This window comes from Protopterus annectens, chromosome 13.part0 (genome assembly GCF_019279795.1).
Source record: "Protopterus annectens isolate FY-2018-M chromosome 13.part0, PAN1.0, whole genome shotgun sequence".
NCBI lineage: Eukaryota > Metazoa > Chordata > Ceratodontiformes > Protopteridae > Protopterus > Protopterus annectens.
This window is the reverse complement of record NC_056747.1, coordinates 672735974-672748565: the sequence shown is the minus strand read 5'-3', so window position 1 is coordinate 672748565 and position 12592 is coordinate 672735974. Positions and strand designations below refer to the sequence as shown.

Here is a 12592-nt window from a genome sequence, read left to right as displayed (position 1 = left end):
CTCGACCATGTAATGTTCGACATTTTGGATATTCGAACATTTAAGATAGACCCTATATATAGATAGCTATAGATAATGATATATATTAGATATAGAGATATTAGATATATATAGATATAATATATATATATATATATATATATATATATATATATATATATATAGATATATACTGAGCTTATTTCTCTGTATTGTATAATCTTGTATTATAGTGTATTCTATTGTATATTTGTACTATGTCTTTTATTTTTACTAACTGTTTGCATTGTTATGTTTTGTCAAACTAATTTGTGACCTATGGAGCTTTTCTCCACGGGCCTCCGCTGGGCCAAGCAGACCCCATTTTCAGTGTATGTGTGTGTGTGTGTGTGTGTGTGTGTGTGTGTGTGTGTGTGTGTGTGTGTGTGTGTGTGTGTGCATGTGTAAATATTTATGTGTATATATATATATGTATATATATATATATATATATATATATATATGTGTGTGTGTGTGTGTGTGTGTGTGTGTGTGTGTGCGCGCGCGTGCATGTGTAAATATATATGCGTATAGATAATGTATATATATTTGTGTGTGTGGGTATGTGTCTATATATATATATATATATATATATATATATATATATATATATATATATATATATGTATATATAAATATCTATATCTATCTATCTATATATATATATATATATATATATATATACACACATACACACGTGTGTGTATAATATATATGTGTGTGTGTGTGTGTGTGTGTGTACATAAATATGTAAATAGATAATCTATATATATTTGTGTTTATATGTGTGTGTGTATACATATATATATATATATATATATATATATATATATATATATATTGCATCTGTCAGTTTATTTGTGTGCTTGAACTGAATACATGGAACACCTCCTTGCTTGTTTTTATTTTTTTTGCTTCTACATCCTTGCTGTTCTATAGATGATGTTCTTGTGTGTGGTGCAGGCAGAGTTCTTTGTTTGACTGTATCTGTAGTTTGTCTCAATAGTGCACTTTCAGTTGATATACCTGAGCATTTATGACTGCTTAGGTTTTGGCTTGAAATCTCCAGACATATACAATATTTCTTTGTTGTGTCATGAGGACAGTGCTCCTTTTTTATGTTAACTTTTAACTGTCAGGTTTTCAAGACTGGGCAGATAAAATAAATTATTCAGATGATATGCATAATGCACGTGTTTGACATGGTACTGCCTCCCTAATCCCCGCAGTGCTACAACTTCAAAAGGACAAACAAGGACATGTATTGGCTGTTTTGATGTTGACATGGGCCTAAAGCAAGCAATAGTGAGACAGGTGAGAGAAAATGACCTTGTGCCATTGTTATCTCTTCTTGTCTTAGGGGCCGGACGAATTATGGTTGGCAAGGCATAATTGTGACAAAAGCTTGAACTTAACTCTTGCAGGATTCAGAGGAACAGAGGACTAACTGGAAGTGGAATAATGTGGTGGGATCGTTTGATGGTACCCTGAGAAATTGTTTCAGAATCAGCGATTGAGTGCAGTCCCACCTCTCCCATAATATACCTTCACTACTACATGACGATGAAGATGAGGATGGACTACTCTGTCAGGCTGAAACACTTTTCAGTATTTCAAAAGAAGTAGCAATCTGAGAACTCCACAAGAAAACCTAAAAGACAAGGTGCATTTACTTCAGTCTTCGACTCTCATTTAAATGTAGTATTATGTCTGCTTACTGGTAGACATATTTCAGTGTAATGTTGCACTTTATTGATTTAAACTGTATGGGGATTTTTTTACCTTCAACAGCAGTATTTCAGTATAGTGACTTAAAGTTGACATACATGTTATTTTCTGAAAGTATATTGCTTGACTAATCTGGTTTGACAGATACTGCATTTAAGAGCATAATGTAATTCTCCTCTCTGAAACACATGGTTGTTTTGTACTGCAGTTAGATGGCAAAAGTCATAATGTCACTGTACACATTTGTTCCAGTCTAGATTAAGTAAACAAACTGTCAAGCACCCTCCTATTTCCAAAGTAATCAGGTTTGTATCTTCTGTGCATTCCCATGATTTTCTCTGTTACATTATCACAGCACATTTTTTTCTTTTACTTCTGTACAGTCATATAATCTTATGAGCATTTGACCCACTGACTGAAAAGGGTCTCAGCTTCAGGACCAGTTCATTTCTCTAGTTAACATAACATATAATAAATATATAATAGTGCCAACACCAAGTACATTCCCAGTCAGACTCCATATTGGATGTCACCTGTTAGCTGTTATGTAGTTACGAATTTGCTTGATAATAGCATTGTTTTGTGTTGTTATACTGCCAAGTCTATTATTATTTGTTTGCAGTAAACAGAAAATGGCACTGTTACCAGCTGCCTTGGCAGAATTATAATGTTTCATTCTGACAGTGAATCAAGTTAACCAAGTATTTCCTCTAGCTTCCCCTATGAGTGGTCAAATGACAACACTCCAAGGAAGCTGCTCCAAGAACATGACTTGCTGAAAATCAACTGGATGAGAAATACATGAAGCATTTTTTGCAGGAGTTAACTTCCCCCATACCTCTCATATCGTTCATATAACAACTCCACAGAAGTACAAAGTCAAAGAAGGGAGAAACTTCCTGAATGACAGGAATCAGTGCTGACACACATGCATAAACCACGCCAGTAGTGATTTCTTATGAAAAACAGTGAATGGGGAGTTGAACTTGGGTGATTCATGCTTGGTGAGTTTGTTCCTCAGGGAGTCTGCTTTTGGGGAGCAGTAGGCAGCCATTTCTTGCTAAATTCATAGCTTCAACTGATCAGTCTATTGCTGGGGTCTATGAGTAAATATAATCTGCCAGTCAGCGTTAATATCTAAAACTGGAAGCTCCACCTAATAGGTTCATAGGATGATACTAGGCTATTGGCCCGGAGGCCTTTATAAGCCTAGCCAAGAATTTTACCCATGTTCCCTCAAAGTCAGCACCTGTTTCCCCTGTCCAGCAGGGACACAGGTGGGATCCCAGGGGTGTATTTTCTGTTTCCCATCCAGTCATCCAGGTTCCTCTTAAAGAGGGCTAGAGAGGTACTCTGTTTAACATGTAGAGGGAGTCTATTCCACAAATGGGGAGTCTTTGGGACACAAATCTATCTCATCTACAAGTTCTATTAATGTCACAGACCAGGTTAAGGCCTTGCATGTGGGTTGCTCAAGTGGAGTTTGTCGTACGAATATGCAACAACTCCATCAAGGCTAGGTCTGAGATGGACTTGTATGCCAAACACAGGTCACCTCTGAGCAGTCTGTATAAGACTAAATAGAGGGACAGGGCTTTTAGCCTATCTGTATGGGATAGGTGTTTGAGACCTTGGATTTTCCTGGTCAGGAACCTCTGTGGTCTCTCCAACTGCTTCATGTGCTTGGCAAGGTACATGCCAAAGGGGCCACGATAATGAGTCTGATAAGGGAGGAGTACAGGGATGTATGACCTCCTTGTTTCTAGATGAAATACCCTTATTGATGAAGTGGGCCATATAGGAAAACCTTCCGTACAACAGAGGCAATGTGGTGGTCAGAAGTGAGGTTGCTATCAACCTGAGTGCCCAAGTCCCTCATGACTGATTGCGTGCTTAGTACATTGTTATTAATGTGATAATTAGCGGGGATGCCATTTTCCTCAAAGGGGATAATGATGCATTTCTTGGCATTCAGTTTGAGGCCATGCTTTTGGCACCAGTCATTAGTGTGATTAAGGCCCTCTTGGAGGATGTTCACATCACTAGGGGAATTTAAGACAGCACCCAGTTTGCACCTCAGAAAAGTATATCCCAAACAGTAGAGGCCCCAAGACCAATCCTTGGGGTACACCACTCGTTATGGGTCTACCACTAGAGGTGGCTTCCCCTACTTTAACTGAGTGGGTTCTATCAGTGAGCCAGTTAGCTACCCATCTGGTAACATACAGGTTGACGCCTAGCTGGGAGAGTTTATCTATTATGCCTGAGTGGGGAAAATTGTCAAAGGCTTTGGCTAGGTCAAGGTAGGTGGTGTGCCCCATCTTCCCCTTGTCCATGGCTTTGGTGACTGTTTTGAAGAAGTCAACCAAGTTTAACAGGCATGATCTCCCTTTGACAAAACCAAACTGTGTGGGGTCAAACATTTGGAGGTTGCCAATTCCTTGTTTATAAGGTCCATGATAATGCTTTCCATGGCCTTGCAGATCAGGCTAGTTAGGCTGATGGGCCTATAATTGCCTGGGTCAGTGGCTGCTCCACCTGTGTGTAGAGGGATGACAGTGGCTTTCCTCCATTCAGCTGGGATGAAGCCGGTGCTCAGGCTTTGGTTGAACAGGGTGTCTAATGGAGCTGTCATCTCATGTCTGAATTCATGGAGGATACGGCCATGGATGTTATCGAGTCTCATGGAGACTGTATTTTTTGCCTTTGAGAGGGCATTAAGGACCTTTTCCCTGGTGGTGAGGGGAGGGGGGCAGGTGCTGGGGTTGTCCTGGTTTACTGATTGGGGGAGGACAGGGTGGTGAAGTTTTCACTGAACCTGTCTGTCAGCAGGTTGGCTATATTTAAGGCATTTGTGTATGTGGTGTTATTGACCACCAGTTTAGAGCAGATTTGGGTGTTACCTTTGAGATTGCAGACATAATTGAAGAAGGCCTTGTGATTGTCCTTAGTGGATGTGGCCAATTTAGACTCAAAGTTAGCCTTAGTGGCTTTCACCAGTGACCTAATTTGCTTGTTCAGAAAAAGGAGAGATTGCTTCCAACTTGGCACCTGCTCCTTCTTGGTCCTGGACAGTAATTATTTTCCTTTTATTATAGAGTTTGTTTATTGCTGCTGTCCACCAGACAGGTTTACTCTTCCTTGAGGATGATGATTTGGTCCTGTCAGGTATGGCTAAGTCCATACAGCTATGTGGGTGCTCATACTGTTTTTTGGTGTAGGCTTGGACATTAGTGGTAGTTCCAACTGAAGGGATGATGGTTGTGAAGCTGCTTACACCTGCTCTGAGGAGATTGTACTCAGCTTTGGAAAATTTTTTTGTTTGACCCTGACGGGGTGGGGGGTGGGAAAGATGATGACTTCAAAAGTGATCGCTTTATGGTCAGATCTTACCAAGGACGATGACACTGTTATGTTGCTACAGTGGCTACTCATGTTGGTTAGGACCAGGTCCAGGATATTTTCACCTCTCATGGGGGTGATGACCATCTGATCCAATGCATTGGCATTGATGAAGTCGAGGAATCGCTGGGTATTCATGATTGGGTAGAATAGGTCTTCCACTTTATGGTTGGATGGTTAAAGTCACCCAGGATCAGGGTAGAGGGTTGAATCTTGATGGATTCACGTAAGTCCAGATAGGTGGAGTGGGCATCCTGAGTCATAGTTGGGGATCTGTAGCTAGCTAATACACTATAAAATAAACATTGTGACAATATAGGCTAGTGCCAGCATAGCCAGCTGCAGTTCTATAAAGAATGATCTGTCCTTTGAATATCAAACTGTTTTATACAAGTTGCTTGTGTTACAAATGTATTTGAACTGTATGACATTTGAATATCAAACTGATTTGTACAGATGCTTATGTTACAGATGTATTAGAACTGTATGGTATTTGGAAATCAAAATGTGTTTGTAAAGTTGCTAGTGTTAAAAAATGTATCAACAGTGGTCCTGCTGGACAGAGAAGAAATATACATGTTAGACTGTATGTATATATGTTAGCAAAGGACACTGGATGAGAAGGGGTTAAACAGCTAGTTTACTTCTTACTTTAAGGAAAATACTGTTAATTGGACCACCTGTTGGGCCATGGAAGGGCTTATCTCACAGCTCTGAATAGGACTGGAGATGGCACGTCTAGAATAAGCCTTTGTTCATTAGCTCAGTAAAAAGAGGGGAACCCCAGGCACTGCCATAACTATTAGCAAAACTTTAGATATTCATCTTATCATATCTATGCTAACATCCTATCTCAAGCTTCAAAGGGGAATAGTGTGAGAACCTGAAGTCAGGTGACAAGATGTCATTCTACCATCTTGGAAATTCTAGATATTACAAAGTGAAATCTCTCAATATTGAGTATTCTGTCTTGTACCTGACAACAAGAAGGACTACTCACCACATCATCTGTTTTGCTCTATTAATTAAGTAGGGAATAGTAGTTCTCCTAGATTCAGTCAGGAAAACATAGTGAAGCTTAGTTAAGATATTGTTTTTATTTATTTGTCTGAGTCTATCAATTAATGTTATTTTCAATATTTACTGTGATTTGAACACCAAGGTTTACTGTAAATATATATTCAGTATTTTCATGTTCTTTTATTATTTATCGTTAAATATATTTAAAACTTTTATTGTGGCTGGTCCTTATAATAAGTATTTAACCTTTGAGAATGCTTATATTTATTTGGTGACACTGTGTTGGCCACTCCAGAAGGCCTACCTATCTTGGTCAACTACTACTGTTTGTATTAGTATTAATATTACACAGTATAATTGGACATCCTTCTTTAAGGGCTGTAGAGTAGCTGATTGTGGAGTGTCTGGTGGCAGTAAGAACTACTTTATACTCTGAGCAGAAGGGGGCACAGCAGGTAAATCTGTGCCAACATTTCCCAGGTGTGTGTGTGTGTGTGTGTGTGTGTGTGTGTGTGTGTGTGAAAAACCAAATCTCATAGTGTGTGTGTGTGTCGGCTACTTGGAGCAGGGACACAAAGCACTGGTTTCACAAAGAGGGTGCTGGAGAACTTGGCTTGGACTCTTGGCTGAGGACATAACCCTTCAGCTGAACCAGTGGGGAGTCTTACTGGGGCGCTGAAGGGAGACAGATATAAAGAAACCCAGACCCTGGGCTGACTGCATTCCCAGTGTGCTCTTAAAGGAAATTGCACTTGGTGCAGAGAGCTGCATCTGGAAATACTGAGTGCATCCATTTGTATTCCAAGTGAAAGTCCCTCTCCAGTGTCAGTGGTAAGGATTCAGGCTCTTTGATTATTGGCCCAGTGTGGGGACACCATATATTGGTGAGCAGTGGTATGGATTTTGAACTTCTGTAGCCTGTAAGCAGTTGACACTAAAGATGTACTTTCAAGCAGCCACAAGGTGAGCATTCAGAATTCTGTTTCACAACAGTTCTATTTATTTTTTGTTAGTTTATTTTAGTAGTCAGGGAGAGCAGGCAAAGATGTTAGCAGAGGATTATGGGAAGCTGACAAAGAACCAAATGGCCAAGGTGTGTGAAGCCAAAGGACTGGTGTATGCCAACCTGATAGAGATGAAATTATTTCAGCCTTTGTCACAGTTCAGACCAGCATCCAGGAGGATAACCAGTCTGGTGAAGGAAACTTGCAGCCTGAGGACTTAAAAATCCATCTGGAGTAAAAGAGACTTGAACTGGAGGCCAAACATTTGGAATTAGAATTAGCAGACAGACTGTGGTGTTTGAAGGCTGAAGAAGAAGAGAAAGTGATGGAGTTAGAATTAACAGAAGAGACTGTGGCATTTAGAGGCTGAAGAAAATGAGAAGCACCGTCAACATGAGAGAGAGAGATGCTGACTCTTCGCCAGGGTCATGCAGGTAATGGGGAAGGGAATAACCAAACCCCAGAAGCAACTAAGGTCAGTAAATTTCTTCCAGAATTTACAGAGGCTGATAATTTTGATAGTTTTATTGATATATTTGAAAGAGTATGTAAACAGTATAATGTTGACCAGGGGTTCTGGGTATGGTTCCTGACCCCCTTACTCCATGGTAAAGCTGTAACTGCTGTTTCTAAATGGCCTGATACTGATTGCTTAAACTATGGTACAGTTTAAAATGTCTATCGGAATGTTTTAAGTTAACACCTGAAGCTTACAGAAAAAAGTTTTGTCAGCATAGACACAAGGCAGATGAAAGTGTATGTGATTATATTGTTGAACTAACCACTTATTTTCATAGGTGGGTGAGTGGGTGTCAAGTCGCCAGTTTTGAAGGAAGACCTTTTGGTAATAGAGTAAGGCCTTAGCACTTTGCCTGAGGCTGTGAGAATCTGGTATACAGATGGAGAGTGCAACTCTGCAAATGAGCTAGGGAAAAAAGGGGATCTCTACTTAGTAAGCAGAACATCACTGCACAGGAAAGGGATACCCAGTGCTGCACATGGATATAAGGGAAACCATGGTAGGCAGCTTAAACCACCCCAACAGAGTCCGCCTTTAATAGGGGAAGCCATTAGTTCAGGTACACGGCCAGGATCAATGGTTAAATGTTTTAAATGTAACCAGTTGGGCCATGTAGCATATAGATGTCCATGGAAGGAAGGTGGGAAACAAAAGGTGGGGTAGCCAGCAAATGGGAATAATAGAGTGCTAGTGGTAAGTTGTCTGGAGACAATAGGGGTACCAAACTACCACCAGAGTTTGTATTCTATCTTGGTGGATGGAAAACAGACCACTGCCAAGAGAGAGATTGCCTCTAATATAACCATTGTGAAACATGCAGTGGTTAAAGAGGAGCAGTACCTGCTCAGACAGTCCACTCCAGTTAGAGCTGCAGGAGTGATCCCACTCCAAATGACTTTGGCCAGGTTTCACTTTGACTGGGAGGGTGGAAAAGGAAGTAAGCAAGTAGGTGTGTTTGAGGATATCCCTGTAGATGTCTTGATAGGGTGTGATTATGATACAGTAACTTGTGTGCATGCAGTGACACAAAATCAGGCTTGGAGACAGGCATGTGTGTCTAGTAGCTTGGGTGAGACCCAGACAGACCACAAACCTGAAGCCAGAACTGGTGATATGGCTAATTCAGGGAGGTAGCTACCCTGTAGCAGTGAACCTGAAGATGAGACACAGCTGCTGCTAGGTACTGATGTTCCTTTTGACAGGGTGACTGCAAGGGCAGAGGTGAGTGGTAGTACTCAGGCTGACAGTGAGGCACCGCTTTCAGAAGATATCAGACTTCCTGTGGAAGAGGAACTGGGAAAAATCACAAAGATAGAGTTGAGACAGGCTCAGTTCTCAGACCCTATATTACAAGACTTGAGGGAGATAGCTAGGGAGGCACCTAAAGGAAAATGGGGAATCTGTATACTGGAACAAAGGGTTACTGTATAGAGACTGGACCCCTGAGGGAGGGCAAGAGGGTGAGGTAGTACATCAGTTGGTAGTGCCTAGAGCCTACCATCTGGGACTTGTAGCCATAGCCCATGACATTCCTTTTGCAGGTCATATGGGCATAAGGCATACCAAGGGACATGTTATGTAGAACTTTTATTGGCCTTGGATTGCCAGGGATGTAACAGGATATTGCAGGACCTGTGAGCAGTGTCAAAAATTAGGAAAAGCAGGCTTTTGCCTGTGATTGAGGAACTATTTAAGATGGTACCTATGGATATTGTGGGACCACTGAGTACTCCAAGTTCCACAGGGAAGAAGTATATCCTAGTGGTAATAGATTATGCTATTAGATACCCTGAGGTGGTGGCTCTGTCCTCCATCGAGGCAGAGAAGGTGGCAAATACTTTGCTAGAGATTTTCAGCAGGGTAGGTTTCCCAAAAGAAATACTGACTGACAGAGGTGCCAATTTCATGTCAGACCTGCTTGCTAGTCTGTGGGAGCACTGTGGGGTGAAGCATCTAAAGGCCTCCCCTACCACCCCCAGACTAATGGTCTTGTGGAGAGGTCAAACTCTATGCTAAAGACAATGCTATGGGCATTTGCAGACCAGTTTAAAAGAGAGTGGGGCAAATATTTGCCCCATCTATTGTTTACATACAGGGAGGTGCCCCAGGATTCACATTTTTTTTTCACCCTTTGAATTGCTGTATAGACATAGGGTGAGGAGGCATTTAGATTTGATTTGTGATGAGTGGGAGGGTGAGTGTGAGACCCACAAAAAGTCTCTTGTGGCATATGTCCTAAACCTCAGGACAGGACTTTGGGAGCTCATGGGCTTGGCCCAGGAGAACCTGGCAGGAGCCCAACAGCAGAAAAAGGTCTGGTATGACAGAAATGTTTGAGCCAGAGAGTATGCTGTGGGACAGCAGGTTAGGGTCCTCATTCCTGTCAGACACAATAAGCTGTAGGCAGCTTGGGATGGACCCTTCAAAGTGGTAAGGAAAGTCAGTAATGTTAACTACATGGTAGAACTGCTAGGCAGAAGGCAGGGTCACAAATTTTACCACATTAACATGATGAAGCATTACCATGATAGGGAGGCCCTTGTATGAGTATTTGCAGTGGATGGCAGGAGGAGTCTGATGAGGGATCTGGTGACTAATCTCCTTAGTAAGGCTCAGACTGACACCTCAGTGGAAGGGGTAGCAATGTCCCAGTGGCTATCCCCTACCCAGGTCTGAGAAATCTGAACAGTGTTACATGAATTTGAAGACATGTTCACTGGGAAACCAGGGTGCATTCACCTGGTGCAGCTCCATGTGGATACAGGGCCACAGAGGCCTATTAAGCAGGCCCATTACTGGGTGCCCTGAGTGAGTCAGACAGACTCTGAGGCAGGAGATAACAGGATATATTGGAACTGGGAGTAATCCAGGAGTCCAGCAATCCCTGGGCTTTCCCAGTTTTTCTGGTACCAACGAAGTATGGCAGCACAAGGTTCTGTGTGGACTACAGAAGTCTAAATAGTCACACACAGTCATATGCATACCCCATGCCTAGGACAGATGAAGCCTTAGAGAAGTTGGGTGGGGCTATCTGACCACTGCTGATCTGACCAAGGGCTACTTGCAGGTGCCTTGACTCCCAATGCTAGAGAGAGTCAACCTTTGTGACTCCTTTTGGCTTGTAGGAGTTCATGAAGATGCCCTTTGGGATGAAAATTGCCCCCAGCAACTTTCCAGAGTCAGGTAGATCATATCCTAGCAAGCAGGAGACTATGTCCTTGCTTACCTGGATAATATTTCCATCCACAGCTATTTCTGGCAAGAACACCTTCAGCATGTCAGGGAGGTGCTGGGCAGACTACAAAGGGCAGAGATGACCATTAAGCCCAGTATTTGTCAAGTGGGTATGGCAGAAGTCTCCTACCTGGGACGTAGAGTGGAGAGTGGTAAGATCAGGCCAGAACCTGCCAAAGTGGAAGCCATTCAGGCATGGCCTGCCACTGTTACCAAAAAGCAGGTGAGGGCATTCTTAGGGACAGTGGGGTAGTATAGAAAGTTTGCCCCCTGTTATAGTACCATAGCTGCTCCCCTCACAGACCTGATAAGGAAAGACAAGCCAGATAAGTTAGTGTGGACCCCAGCATGTGAGCTGGCATTCCAGAAGCTTAAAGGAGCCTTGGGAGGACTCCCTCTATTAGTCAGTCCAGATTACAGCAAATAATTTGTTGTGCAGGTGGATGTTTCAAACCGTAGGGTGGGGGCTGTACTCAGCCAGGTCTCCTCAGAAGGGGAAGAACACAAAGTGGTGTATCTCATTCATAGGCTGCACAAAGGGAGGACTGTTCTGCAGCTGTAGAAAAGGAATGTCTAGCCATAGTGTAGGCACTGCAGAAACTTCAGCCTTATCTGTATGGAAGGAAATTCACTGTAGTTACAGACCACAATCCCTTAACATGGCTACATAGAGCCAGCCAGCAAAATGCCAAGTTATTAAGGTGGAGCTTAAGATTGCAGGCATATGACATGACAGTGCAACACTATAGTGGGGTCAGCAATGCCAACACCGATGGGCTCTCTAGACAGGGAATTCGGTAACATATTCCCAGATAGTTGAAACAAACACCAGACCATGGAAATGCATCAATAAAACACCAAACTGCAGTAAACAGGTAATAGAAATACTGCAAGCCGTAAAATTATTCTTCCAAGTAGAACCACAAATTTATTAACACAAAAGATTAGCACTTTCATGTCTTCATCATGAAGAAACTTCATCAGATAAACTCACAAAGCAGAAAAATAGTAGGTCACATTTACATAACCTTAAAAACCAAATTTTATATATATATATATATATATATATATATATATATATATATATCGATCTACGTTGAATGATTGAAATTACAAAGAACTCATAGGGTCGGGACTACACACCCTGCTATTAAAATATAACAACTCTGAGATTGCACTACAGTGAGGAAAAGGGAATATTCCTATTCTGCACTGTATGGAGATCTCCATTTAAGTGTTCAAAGTTTTAAAACTTCGAACGTATGGTTTCAGCCATATGAAATTCAAAGTTCTAAACTTCGATCACTTAAATAAGACCTGTGTGTGTGTGTGTGTGTGTGTGTGTGTGTGTGTGTGTGTGTGTGTGTGTGTGTGTGTGTGTGTGTGTGTATCAGCTACTTGAAGCAGGGACACAAAGCACTGGTTTCACAGAAAGGGTGCTGGAGGACTTGGCTTGGACACTCAGCTGAGGACCTAACCCTACAGCTGTACCAGTGGGGAGTCTTATTGGAGCCCTGAAGGGACACAGACATAAAGAGACTCAGACCCTGTGCTGACTGCATTCCCTGCATGCTCATAAGGGAAATTGTACTTCGTACAGAGAGCTGCAGCTTAAAATACTGAGTGTATCCATTTGTATTCCAAGTGAACGTGTCTCTGCAGTGTC

The 12592-nt window shown here is 41.9% G+C and overlaps 1 long non-coding RNA gene across 1 annotated transcript in view; it reads left to right on the top strand.

The window, feature by feature from the left end:
- Positions 1 to 1696, top strand: part of LOC122787578 — a 48909-nt gene extending 47213 nt beyond the window's left edge. Inside the window, exon 3 of the long non-coding RNA XR_006362580.1 lies at positions 1379 to 1696. This is a non-coding gene — a long non-coding RNA (uncharacterized LOC122787578). The remainder of the gene's footprint in view (positions 1 to 1378) is intronic.
- Positions 1697 to 12592: the final 10896 nt, after the last annotated feature.